We start from the raw sequence: 12,325 nt of genomic DNA on the forward strand, positions 1-12,325 counted from the left end.
CTTAAAAATGACACAACTGCTCCATCAAAGGAAGAACAAATGTTCACTACCTTAAGTACAAGAAATTTTTAACTAGGCTTTACCATGACTGTTGTTGATATTGAATGAAACATTGCCACATATGTCATGCACAACAACAATAATGAAAGGAGCCTGTGACCGATGGAGACACACCCACATTACACAAAAGTTATAACACAACATATGCCATATTAATCTGCATAAATCCACCTGATGATAGACGTTTAAACATTTCTTCTACTACATGTTCTTGTTATGCAAAAAATAAACACAAAATCAAATCAAACTCCATTAACTTATTAAGACAGACTGCTGGGTGACTGGAATTTGATAGTAGGAAAAAGAAACAGAAAAATTATAGCACCTAGTTTGGGCAAAAAGAATGAAAGAAAAACCACCTGGTAGAATTTTATCCAAAGGACAGTTTGATCATTGTTAACACTTAATCTAAGAATAGAGATAAAATTGTATACATTAAAGAAACGTAAGTCATTGGAAGATTTCAGATAGTTTATGTAGCTGTGGAACTCCAGTACGCAGTGATAGCAAATGATAGACTACACAGTGGTACGGAGTTCACAACAATATTTTGTAGAAACTTGATATATACATGGATACAACGCAACACACTCGAGTCACAGAGTGAACTGAATTGCTACCATCAACAAATTAACCATCAGAGACAAGACTAAGAGCCATTTTCTCTGGCCAGCAATGCTAATGTTGGCACAGAGAGCCCGATGGGGAGGTGATGACGATGGGGGGGATGAGCACTGGTGAGGGTGCTGGATGTAAATGGGTGAATGGTGTAGCCCATTCAGGTGAGCATGATAGAGGAGGAAGATGTATCCCCAGTATGTGTTTGTTCAGAGGGGGTGGGAAAGTGGGAGAGATGGCCAGGTGGTCATCATCAGTGAAATGTGCATGCAGAGTTGCTTGGATCGACATTTTCAGTTAAAGGGAGAACTCAGAAATAGGGTACTAGGGACTCAGGTGATACCATGCAGTCATTGTGAGCTGCTGTGACTACAAGCTCCTTCTCTGTATCCTTGAGGCTAAGATCCTCTGGGCACAAGCAACGAATGTCAAGTAGCATCTGGAAAGGAAGGGGTGCAATTGCAAGGGAAGGAGAGTCGGGAGTAGGGGAGGAAGCTACCATGATGGGACAGTCCCTATCAGGGTGCTCATCGATGAGCTACCAGCCATGTTTTAGTCACTTGATGGAGACCGTAACTGGTTTGCCATTAAGCAGAATGTCATAGGTGTTGGGGTCACATCGGAGAACTCTATGCAGGCCTGAGAATGAGGGCTGGAATGTGGTGCAGACAGTATCATCACACAACATGACATGGTCGCATGTGACTAAGTCTTTGGAGACGAAAATTTTAGGAGGTGTATGGGGGAAGGGGGAGAATGTGGAAGTTAGCAATGTGGCACTGGATGCTCTCAATCAAGGATGGGAGAAACCTTGGCATAATGGGCTGTTGGAAGAGACAAGATCACCAGGAAGGGATAGTGTCTCTCCATATAAAATCTCGGCTAGTAAGCTACTGAGATTTTCTTTATATGCCATCCGGACACTCAGCAGCACCCACAGGAATGCATCAGACCAGTCACCTCCATGGCACATAAAGCAGCAGTGGTTCTATAACTGGTAATGCCATATGGTTACAGATTTTGGCAAACAGCAAGGACTCAAATTGCTCACTTTGGTACATAGTTATGAAGGCAAGGCAGCTGAAATGCAGAAACCAAGTATACAAGAGAGATCTGGCAACTGTTACAGCAGTGATGGCTTGGATGGGGGTAACCCCAACACAGTGTGTTACCCAGTCAACAATGCAGGAGTTGCCAGATGGGAGTAGGGCACTGACCAGGTCCACATTAATGTATTGGAAGCATCTCTTTGGTATCTGAAAGGCGTCTAGAGATGGCTGCATGTGCTGGGTGATTTTCCATTGCTGGCACAGTACACAAGCCCTCGCCCACAACCTGCAGTCTTGCTTAAGATGGGACCAAACACCTTGCTCAGTTATAAGGCAGGTAGCAGACTTGACACTTGGGGGAGGGGGGTGGGGTGGGGCAGGAGCAAGGGCAAGGTCGTGAAACACGTTGAAAACAATTCTGTGGAACTACTGTGGGACGAGCAGGTGTGTGCACGCATGTGATATGTCGCAAAGGACAGGGCGGGTTGAACCAGTGATAAAATTTGGCTCAATGATGAGGGTGGATGAGGCATCATTCAAGATGTTCTATAGCTGAGGGTTGTCCTGTTAGAGTTTGCATGAGCTTCTCGAAGTTGATTATGGCTGAGGTGGTGCCTATGCATCAGAAGCAGTCAGCGACTCTGCTGTCTGCACCTTTCATGTGACAGACGTCCTTAGTGAATTGCACAATGTGTTAAAGATGATGGTAACAGCAGAGGCAACCGTCCTTGGGTGGCTATGGATGGTCTCAGTTAGGGCCATGTGGAACTTGTAAATGACAGGGGGGCGTCCTTCAGTATCCTCTCTGAAATAATACTGTATGGACTCGTAAACAGCCTGTTAACACCTGGTTGTCAGCTAATCACGTGTCTTTGGCAGCTTACAGGAGAAGCAGTAAAGGGTTGATTGCCACCATCAATATCTTGCTAAAGGATGGCTGCTATCACTAAATCACTAGTGTCAGCAGTGATGGATAGGGGAGCTTTTGGAATCGGGTGAGGTAAGGTGGCTCCCTCAACCAGATCATCCTTGATCACTTGGAAGGTCCTTCGTCCATGTGAACTTCCTGTCACCAGTTGCATTTTTGCCTTTGAGAGCCTGTGTTAAGGGTTTCTGCAGGACATCGGTGTCGGGCAAGTGACAGCAATGGAAACTGACCATCCCGAGGAAACGGCAGAGTTCATGATAGTCAGATGGTGGCAGTAGGTTACAAATCAGCTCAGTGCACTCTGGAGCTGGGTTGATGCTGCAAACAGTAACGATGTGGCCCAAGATGATGACTTGTGCCTAGTGGAACTGACATCTGTCAGTGTTCATCACTATCCTATTGGCTTCGAAAATGCTGGGAACTTGTTCAAGATGGGCGGAGTGTGGGTTCATGACTGGTGAAAAAATGAGGATATTGTCCAGGTACACATAACAAAAAGAAAATTTAAAAAGCAGGCTGTCTGTAAAGGATTGCCAGGTTTTCGCAGCATTTTTTAGTCCATAAGGCACAAAAAGGAACTCAAACAATCCAAAAGGTTTGGTTATGGTAGTCTGTACATCGGTGTGTGAATTCTTGGACTTTAGGGACCAGGTAACTAACCACTGTGGTGTGAGCATTCAAGGCACAATTTTTTTGATTCACCAGCCTTCTGACTGGTTTGATGTGGCATTCGACAAATTCCTCTCCTGTGTCAACCTCTTCATCTGAGAGCAGCATTTGCAACCTATGTCCCAGATCTACTGCAATCTCTGTCTTCCTATATAGTTTTTGACCTCTACAGCTCCCTGTAGTACCATGCCATGATAGTCCCTGCAAAGTATGGCCGACCCATCCTTCTTAGGTTTGAGGTAGATGGATGACGCCCAGCTGCTGCCTGATGACCAAACGATGCCACCTAGTAACAAGTAACAATGTGTCCACTACTGCCTCCACTGTGTGGAAGCAGTCAGGGGGTAGACGCCTGGGGCACTGACTAACTGGCGGGTTGGGTGTAGTGTTACTGCAGTGCACAATGCCATTGTTGATGGTTGACAAGTTAAGAGGGGTGAAACCATCGGTTCAGAGTTTTTCAGCATAGGTTGTATGGTGGTCAGTGCCCTGAGCAGCAGAAATCACATTGGATGACAGAAGTAGGTTGGAGCCAGGTTGCCCTAGCAAGGTTGTAGTCTGTACATGCACAGCACGGTTAGCAAGCTGTGAAGGTTCGGACACGGTGTGGCAGGGAGTGTGGAGTGCAAGTGCTGGCTCGCCCCAGGCAGTGCTGCACAGTGTAGATGCAGGCATAGGACAGCAGGCATCATCTGGCACGACTGCAGGGTTGGGGAATGTGAGAAGCAGTCTTGCGAGTAAAGTGAAGATGACAGCAGGTGGCAAAGGAGCGAGGTCAGAATAAGCAGCAGGTGACATACTAACCTCAGTAATTGGATGAGGCGAGGGCGGCTGCATCATTCAACTTCGGGTGTGAAGTGGAGGCGATAAGTGAGGAACAGAGGTGCTCAAGAGTGGAGCAAGCCTCTGCTGTTTGGATGCAGCTGCATAGGGACACATTGTCTTGACGTGAGGCGAGTGAATGGCTCTTGGGTGCCCTTATGCTGTTGACAGACATATATTAAGCGATCAGCGCAGTCCACATACTGTTGTACTTACCATTGCGTGGACATGACTGACAACAAAGGAGTGTAGCAATGGTGTGTTGGGGTGGTGATGCAACTGGGGCGCATGTACTGTCAGCAGGCACTCAGGAAGCGTATAGGTGGGCTCATTTGCATGCAGTAAGGGTACAAGGTGAAAGGCCCATAGGAAATCAACATCCGAGACTCGCTGTATAACATCAGTGACGATGAATGATCATGTGAACTGCGTAATGAAGAGTCAGTGTCTGGATATCCATAATGGTGATAGGGGAGCCGTTAGCAGCTGTCACGCTGAGGCACGAGTCTTCAGATGTAGGCAAGGCACATGTGTGATGTGCCGTGCTGATCTGCGATCGACTGTTGATCAGGAAACATAGTCTGCTGATGCACTTGAGGACGTGCAGATGTTTGTTCAGACCGACATCGGAAGCTGGTGGGCAGGTGAAGACTTTGTGTATGTCGAGGCAGCTTAGGTATTGTTCACGGCTCGGGGCACCTCTTATGGGTCATGACGTGAATGTGGATAGTCACAAGGTTGATGACAGAGGTGCACAGTGTCACCGAAGTGAGTTTCGTACCGACAGAGGTGAGATTGCTCGTACATGGCTGCTGATGTACTGGGAGTGACAGCTGGAGCTGAGTTTTTTTAAAACACAGAGGGCAGTAGCCGCTGTGACGTTGTGGTTGTGGCACAGTTTGTCGCGCCACGCGACCACTGCGGGAGAGCTGAGGTGAGGAGCGGGTAGGCAGTCCTGCTGTATGCTCATTTCGGCATGGTGCATATGGCCAGTGGACGTATTGCCCATCCGAAAAATACGGCCTTACTGTGTACTGAATTTTATTATCACTGAGTAGTGTTTCGTCTTTCGCCATGTAAGCACTCTACCTCTTTTTGTTGGTACATAATAGTTTTCAGTTACATATATCTGTACAGTTCTTTTCTTTTGGTTATTATTTTGTCAAGAACAATGGACAGTTCAATAACTGGTGAGCTATTAGCCACTGGGATTATATCTTCTGCCTCCACAATGTCGTCAGATCGTAAGAAGGGATAGTGTGAGGGTAGTAGATAAGGAAGTAAGGAATATTATAAAATCACGCGATATAGAAGCAAGGCAGGAAAGTAAAACAAAGTTATCTACTTACTGCTTGTTATGCTGACGTATCTCTATGATGTCTTGCAAAAAGGCGTAATTTCCAACGGCATGACCCCTTTGTGCTTTTGGTGAAAAGCGACCAAGATCTGCAGTACCTAAGTTCCACGATCATTGTTTGGATAGGTATGTAATAATAGACATTACAATATGTCCATGTGGACATCATTATTCCACTGCAAGTTAGAAACAGTCGAGAATCCTTCTCGAATAACAATGTTTTAATTGGCTCCCCATCACGATAAAAAGCGTTTAAGTGGTTGCATATACATTATCGACATTAATAAACTAATTGACAACAGGCAACACAAATGAAAAAATAATCCGCATTATTACAAAGGTTTGAGTATCCTGAAAGAGTGCGGTGATTTGATGTACACTCCTGGAAATGGAAAAAAGAACACATTGACACCGGTGTGTCAGACCCACCATACTTGCTCCGGACACTGAGAGACGGCTGTACAAGCAATGATCACACGCACGGCACAGCGGACACACCAGGAACCGCGGTGTTGGCCGTCGAATGGCGCTAGCTGCGCAGCATTTGTGCACCGCCGCCGTCAGTGTCAGCCAGTTTGCCGTGGCATACGGAGCTCCATCGCAGTCTTTAACACTGGTAGCATGCCGCGACAGCGTGGACGTGAACCGTATGTGCAGTTGACGGACTTTGAGCGAGCGAGGGCGTATAGTGGGCATGCGGGAGGCCGGGTGGACGTACCGCCGAATTGCTCAACACGTGGGGCGTGAGGTCTCCACAGTACATCGATGTTGTCGCGTGGTCGGCGGAAGGTGCACGTGCCCGTCGACCTGGGACCGGACCGCAGCGACGCACGAATGCACGCCAAGACCGTAGGATCCTACGCAGTGCCGTAGGGGACCGCACCGCCACTTCCCAGCAAATTAGGGACACTGTTGCTCCTGGGGTATCGGCGAGGACCATTCGCAACCGTCTCCATGAAGCTGGGCTACGGTCCCGCACACCGTTAGGCCGTCTTCCGCTCACGCCCCAACATCGTGCAGCCCGCCTCCAGTGGTGTCGCGACAGGCGTGAATGGAGGGACGAATGGAGACGTGTCGTCTTCAGCGATGAGAGTCGCTTCTGCCTTGGTGCCAATAATGGTCGTATGCGTGTTTGGCGCCGTGCAGGTGAGCGCCACAATCAGGACTGCATACGACCGAGGCACACAGGGCCAACACCCGGCATCATGGTGTGGGGAGCGATCTCCTACACTGGCCGTACACCTCTGGTGATCGTCGAGGGGACACTGAATAGTGCACGGTACACCCAAACCGTCATCGAACCTATCGTTCTACCATTCCTAGACCGGCAAGGGAACTTGCTGTTCCAACAGGAGAATGCACGTCCGCATGTATCCCGTGCCACCCAACGTGCTCTAGAAGGTGTAAGTCAATTACCCTGGCCAGCAAGATCTCCGGATCTGTCCCCCATTGAGCATGTTTGGGACTGGATGAAGCGTCGTCTCACGCGGTCTGCATGTCCAGCACGAACGCTGGTCCAACTGAGGCGCCAGGTGGAAATGGCATGGCAAGCCGTTCCACAGGACTACATCCAGCATCTCTACGATCGTCTCCATGGGAGAATAGCAGCCTGCATTGCTGCGAAAGGTGGATATACACTGTACTAGTGCCGACATTGTGCATGCTCTGTTGCCTGTGTCTATGTGCCTGTGGTTCTGTCAGTGTGATCATGTGATGTATCTGACCCCAGGAATGTGTCAATAAAGTTTCCCCTTCCTGGGACAATGAATTCACGGTGTTCTTATTTCAATTTCCAGGAGTGTATTTAATTTATTGACAAAGGCAGATCTACTTTAATGACAATGTTTCTCTAGCGACCGCTCACAAGGCACACATATTGTTCGCCCAAAGTTGACACTCGGCGCGGTGGCTGTTGGGATCGACTGTTAAGACCCATAAGATTTCACACACAATTTTTTGTAAATGGTAAATGCCTTTACAGTCACTCCCTTCAACCACCACGCCGAGTGTCAACTTTGATGCGCGTGTACTACCTAGCTTCCAGCCGGCCTCCGTGGCCGAGCGGTTCTAGGCGCTTCAGTCCGGAACTGCATGACTGCTACGGTCGTAGGTTCGAATCCAGCCTTGGGCATGGATGTATGATGTTCTTAGGTTAGTTAGGTTTAAGTAGTTCTAAGCCTGGGTGACTGATGATCTCAGATGTTGTCCCATAGTGCTCGTGCTCAGAGCCATTTTTTGAACCTAGCTTCTGCATTCCTGTCGCGTACATTACGCTCAGTTGCTGACAATACACCGCCAATGAGTGGTGCAACAGATAAATTGTTTATTTTTCTCAGTGACAGCCGCTTTATTCGCGAATGACACATTGTCAGTTCGGCAAGCCGTTGGTGGGTAACCAGCCTCTGGCATGTACCTGTCATTCCACCTGAAGGGAACGCTCGTCATTATTTTGATACTGCTCAGATCAAGAAAAGGAGTAAAATCCTTTGGTAAGTATCCATTACAGTCGTTCAGTTTTAAAAATACTATGGATTACGCGGTTTCAACCAAAATTCCAACAGAACTGGCAATTTAATTTTTTTGTGAATGGTTAACCTTTTCACAATCGAAAAAGCATCACCATTTATGAGTAATGGCCACATTTCTCTTGATGACAGGTTTAATTGTGCTTCCTTTGCCTAGGCACAGCCTAATTTACACAAACTCATCTTACAGCAGCTACTGCGGCAGAATTCTGAAACAGAGTGCCTCATTAAACGAGTAATTGGGAGCCAGAGAGCCCAATAGCTTACGAAAAATCTCATTGTGTCGGTTTGAGGTAAGATAAGAGAAGGAATTTCATGTTTATTTGCGTACTAGGATACTCTTGTTTCACTACCTGTCCATAACTCTTGAAAAATTAGTCACTGGGGTGAAAACAAAGGAAGTATAACTACTGATATATTACCACAGATAAGAAAATTCCGTGTGTTTACGAACTGACAAAATACTCTCCTCCTTGTGTGCTATCATTCGTCAAAATCTCGTTTCGATGTCTCGAGCTGTTTAGGAGATTGCGGGTTGTTGTGAATATTCCACTGTCGCGGGCGTGAGATCGGGAGTGAGCGCGCTACATAGGATCAATTTTTCTCGAGATCGGAGACAGATAGAGACCTCCTAAGTCTAGAGAAAAATTCAACATGTTAACTAAATTTCATATGCAGCAACATATGGTGTAACTGTGGCAGAACATGCTCTTCAGCCAGGTGATCACGTAGTGAAATTTTAGGATACTGAAGTTTTATGTACTATGACGAACTATTATCCACAGCTATATAAGGAAGCCATTGAAATATATAAATATGGGGATAATTTAAACAGAAAAGAAGCCATGAAACTCGGCGGCATATAGACAGTGGCGCTACAGAATCGATGAGAAAATTTTGACATACTATGATCGATAGTTATATTTTATCTTTGACTAGGTTTATCTGTGCTATCACGTGACATTCAGACAAGGCCCATTTTCCACGGTATTTAGGCCGCTCTTCGACGTCCGATTCGTCAGTCGGCAAGACTCAGCACAACCAGGAGCACCTCCGAAGACGTCCAACGTAGCCTTGGACGAAACGTCAGGGATAGAAGAGTTCCCTGGACTACGGCCATACAACCCAGAAGATTTCTCAGCAGCTGAAACACTGCATAGCCACCGATCTTAACAAATCAGAAATGTAACGTTTGCTGTCCAGATTGTCGGCTGTGTGAACCAGAGTCGATCATGGTGTATACCCAGTGCCGTCCCATTTCTTTACATCCTGTGGTGAACCCTGTGTTCAGCATTGTCAGTGGGCGCACACTATTGGCGCGCCTTTCTGCTGCCACGTCAAAGGAAGCCGCAGTGATGTTCACCGTGCCGATACTCCATGGTGCTCTAAACGTTATTGCACAGTCCTTGATGATACCTGTCTCACTGTGAACTGAATCGAGATACGTGACATTACACGAATGGACAATTTGTGTGACCTCTCATGTGGTCTTCGTGTTGGCCTTGAGATTCTGCAATGCTTTGAGTATGGCGTCCAGGACTCATCGATTCCATACTCGCATCATTGTAGTGGGGTGCCGAAAAGTAATCTTCTCGATACTCCACTATCCTGCTGCTGTCAACTCCCAAAACCTGCCAGCAAATGTTTCTCCTTCTAACACGAAGCATAACGCGATCTTCTCTCAAACATACATCATTCAGATGCCGTTTTGCGAATGAGATACTCACTGCCCCTGCGTAATCTTCCCTTACACAGAGTGACTCAGCTGTTCTTACCGATAGGTTTTGTGCAAACCACAATACCTTCAAAAACCACGCACAAGATTTTCATATTCTCCCACCCACTATGTGCAAACTACTAGTCCTACAGAAAAAATGACAGGATATTTTTTGTAGGAAATTTAATGTAGTCCTTTTTTGTAGTGTAATACGTTCTCGCTGGAGGCCATGGTTTTCGAGTTATTCGAGGAAAACTTGTCCGAAGGACAATTTTGTACGTTTCTCTTAAGTAATTCGAAAACTATGGCCTGTAGGGAGAACGTATCCCACTACCAAATTTCACCACAATAAATTTCCTAGGACAAATAATTTCTGTGCAGCAAGTGAGAGAATATGAATATCTTGCACGTGATATTTAAAGGTGTTGCGGGTTGCATAAAACCCATCAGTAGGTGTAGCTGAATCACCTTGTATTCAGAATGTAGATGACATTACACCTAATTTGTGTAGCCACACTGAAACTCTAATTTACAGACTACTTATGATTTGGCATTAAATTTTAAGTAAATAGTTTTTATTGCAGAGCAGAAGAATATTTCATTCCCTCCCATTCTCCCCCCTCCCCCCTCCTCACCCGCTCAACTCCAGTAGGTAAATACACCAGGTTGGGAACCACTCAAGTAGTTCATTTATATTACACAGGGGTTGGATATAAATTCAGAAACGCCGCGAGAAATGCATGCTTGAAAGTAAATGCAGATGTTAGGCAAGCCTGGTGTATTTGACCTTAAACGGCACCTGTACAATGTCCTCAATACGTTGCAAGTGCCAGACGTCATCAGAACAGTGTAATGTGTAGTTCTAACGGTATAATGACGGTGCTAAATGAATTAGAACGTGGGCACGTTGTTGGTGCTCGTATGGTGTGTGTTTCCGTAGCCAAGGTAGCCGAAGTATTTGGTCTTTCAAGAGAAACCACATCAAAGATTTATCTCGCACATAGGGAAAGCCATAAAACATCACTAAATAGGCCTACCAATTGCTTTAAGTCCAACTCGGGACATATTACCATATTTTTGGGCCCAACCCAGGACATACTCTGTAAATTACTTAAAAGTGTTAACAGTTTAAAGGAAACATTAAACCTTATTTATTCAGCTGTACTTTTCACTAGAAAAGACTTTTTTTTCAGAAATGGTTTGTGAACGATGTTAGCTGAACAGCCAATCGCTAAACTCGGTCTACCTAAATCAGTGTGCACTTTTCTGAACATATTTCATTCCCCTTCCTCTTCACGCCACTAAAATTAGTGTTATTAGCAGTACGACAAACCACCTTTTCATCAAGTTTGTATTTTTTCACACACTGCAAAAGATGCCTAAGAAGTTTCAGCTGGCACTATGTCTGTATCGAAATTTAAAAATTTAGCTTTAATTCCTTCTTACAAACTGAGATATCCTACAACAATCGGAACAAGTTTTGCTTCACCTCTGTCTGAGCTATCCATCCTTACTGTTACATAGTTAACACTAAATTTAAGTGGACAGGAGACGCTTGAAAATCATCAATCATGTAAATTTTACGGGCCACTACATTTCATTTTCTGCAAGACACTACATCGTTACTTTCATTGGTTCGTTCAGCATTAAACGTTTTACAGATGTTTAGTAACAAAATCCGTCCACAAATGGCATGGCAGTTTTATTTAGAGCGTCGTAATTCGTCTTAAAATTTAACTTTGCGTTCTCAGTATTCTTTATATCGCTGTCTCATTTGTAATCATATTTCGTCCAGGTTTGTCAGATGCAGAAATCGCGGATTTGATTAACGGTAGTGACACTCCGGACAATGTAGAGAATGAGTCAGATGGTTCTGAATACAGTGGTGTATTTGAAGGTACCGGTACTAATTTGCAAAAGGATATCACTACTGGTAATTGTGCAGTACACATATTTCTGCTGAATGTGTTTGTTCTGTAAGCGATGTATGTAGTTTCCTACAATGTGATATTCTTTCTAGTGAACGAGATCGATGACAGCTACTTTTCAGATGCAGACGAGAACGATGTTGAATGTGTTGGGTCGAATCCAATAGCTGTGCCATATCCAAAAGTTGGTGACTGGACTGAATCTGACACCTAACGACCTCTGCCTACGAACGTTAACACTCAGAGAGATACTAGTCAATACGGACGACTCGATCTGTACTTGATTGCTGTAGAGCCTTGCTTGTTGGCAGTGGCATAAAGGAACTTGAGATGCAGACAAATTTATATGAATCACAAACAATCCAGAAGTAAGGAAGAAGAAATAACGTGAGTTCTGAGCTCCTGGAAACCAGTGACAAAGTGAGAATGCATTTCTTGGGTGTTCTTTTCCATAGGTTATTTCAGGAAAACCAAAAGTTGCTGTTCCGCCTTGTCAATGAATAAGACCTCAAATCCTGGAATATAATAGGCTTAAGGTTTTAAAAGTATTAAGTGCTAACAGTTTAAAAATAGAGGAGCGATTAAAGGCTAGATAGGAGCCATTTTGCTGCCACGAATTACTCTAAAACTGCCAGAACATGTTAAAGATGGC

Source organism: Schistocerca gregaria, chromosome 5, assembly GCF_023897955.1.
Source record: "Schistocerca gregaria isolate iqSchGreg1 chromosome 5, iqSchGreg1.2, whole genome shotgun sequence".
NCBI lineage: Eukaryota > Metazoa > Arthropoda > Insecta > Orthoptera > Acrididae > Schistocerca > Schistocerca gregaria.